At 35.6% G+C, this 1,707-nt stretch overlaps 1 long non-coding RNA gene across 1 annotated transcript; it reads left to right on the forward strand.

The window, feature by feature from the left end:
• Positions 1–507: 507 nt before the first annotated feature.
• On the forward strand, positions 508–1,505 carry LOC133533839 (uncharacterized). Its single transcript, XR_009801931.1, has 2 exons — positions 508–916; positions 1,337–1,505. It is a non-coding gene; the product is annotated as an uncharacterized LOC133533839 (long non-coding RNA).
• Positions 1,506–1,707: the final 202 nt, after the last annotated feature.

The following is a 1,707-nucleotide window of genomic DNA, read 5'->3' on the forward strand; positions in this document are numbered from 1 at the left end:
TTTAAACACTCGTACAATGCGCACACAATAAAACATATTAGGGGATGATATGTTGTGAGAAGCGTGCAACTTATAGTGGGCAACACAGGACTCCCTTGTTTATTAGCGTCATACGTAAATGTCAAGTTATTTAGGAAACACAAGATGAAAAACTATGTAAGCGTAGCGTGCGTGAACTGGAGAGGGCAGCATTTGCTATTTGGGTGAATCGAGAATGTCAAGCTTTAGTTTTCTATTTAGGCCTCATGTTGGTAAGGGGCTGTATCTCGATTATGTTTGACGACCGGTCTGGCCTAGTGGGTAGTGCACCGAAAAAAATATTTTTCTACAATACTACCAGAACGTATAGTAGTTAAAAATATAGTTATACCTACTAAAATCCGGTAGTAATAACAAAAAATGTTGTAACGTGTAAAACTTGTTTTTTAAACATCACTGTTTAATTCTAGTTAAATGCAATTTAGTACTGCTTACAATTTCGTTGTATATTTAAAGATGCAAGTGTTGTAAATATTAAACGTTTGTCTCGTTTAATATATGCATCGTAACACTAACTATTGATATGTAAAAATAAAGATACGAGTGTACACGTTACAAGTTATTATGTTATGGCTACTATAATGCATTGTATTCTGAACGAATCAAACAGTTGTGCCACCACCATGGTGTATGCGCCGGTGGCGGGGGAGGGAGAAAGGAATTGCGCAAGTCACGGAACAGTCATTGCCCCAGCGTCTTTCGTTGCGACGGTCGGTGTTTTTATTTACTTAGATCCTGTCCATAATTTAACTGTAAACTAGTACAAGTGTATAGTATAAGTGTGCTTAAAAACTTGTCTGTTTTGTGAACATGGACGAAGACCTAAGAAACCATCTAATAACGTGGAACCTGGAGGAATATACGGAAATTTTCGAAAGTAAGTAAAAGCTGATGTTATGGTCGAAATTAATGTTTGTCATCACTCGCCTGTATTCATTATTAATAAATAATTATGAATGCTTTGTATTCAATTCCGCTGTAAAATAGTTTTAGCCATATACTCGAGGTGTGGTGTGTGGTTGTACTTACCTAGTTTGTGTTTGATACCTACATAAATATTTCGCGTGACGACGTATTTATTGTAACAAATGGCGTCATTTGATGGCTATGCATTTTATCCATGTCATTTATCGACGAGAGTGATATTATAACTCATGTATTCATAAAACAAGTAGCTTGAGCAGTTCTTTTGCCTTTTCTAACTAGGTTGTTGCACATTAGGGTTGACGCATATATACGTATTTATTAAGTCAAATATAAAAACTATGTTTTAAATTAATTATTTATTTGTTCTCAGGTGCAGCCACTACTCTAAAAGTATAACCAAATCCCTCGTGGGGGGCAGTCTTGTTAACCTAACCTGCTAGACCCTTTAATTTATACTGTTCTTGATATACTTTAAATAATTTGAAGATGCTTTATAATTATCATTATTTAGAAAACCAATAATAAAGCGTTTGATTTTATTTCTCGTATTATTTTACTTTTAAATTGTCTACGATGTGTGCGGTGTACTGGTTATATATTGTTCACGTAACCAGAACCCACTGTGCTGAAGGGACTTCTAAACGGGCCATATTTTGACTGCAATATGTGGCCGGCAACTATTAGTGTCCCTTTCTAACATGTGAGTAAGAGGACACCAATAGTTGCTGGCCACATATTGCA

Source organism: Cydia pomonella, unplaced genomic scaffold (assembly GCF_033807575.1).
Source record: "Cydia pomonella isolate Wapato2018A unplaced genomic scaffold, ilCydPomo1 PGA_scaffold_207, whole genome shotgun sequence".
In the NCBI taxonomy this organism is placed as follows: Eukaryota; Metazoa; Arthropoda; class Insecta; order Lepidoptera; family Tortricidae; genus Cydia; species Cydia pomonella.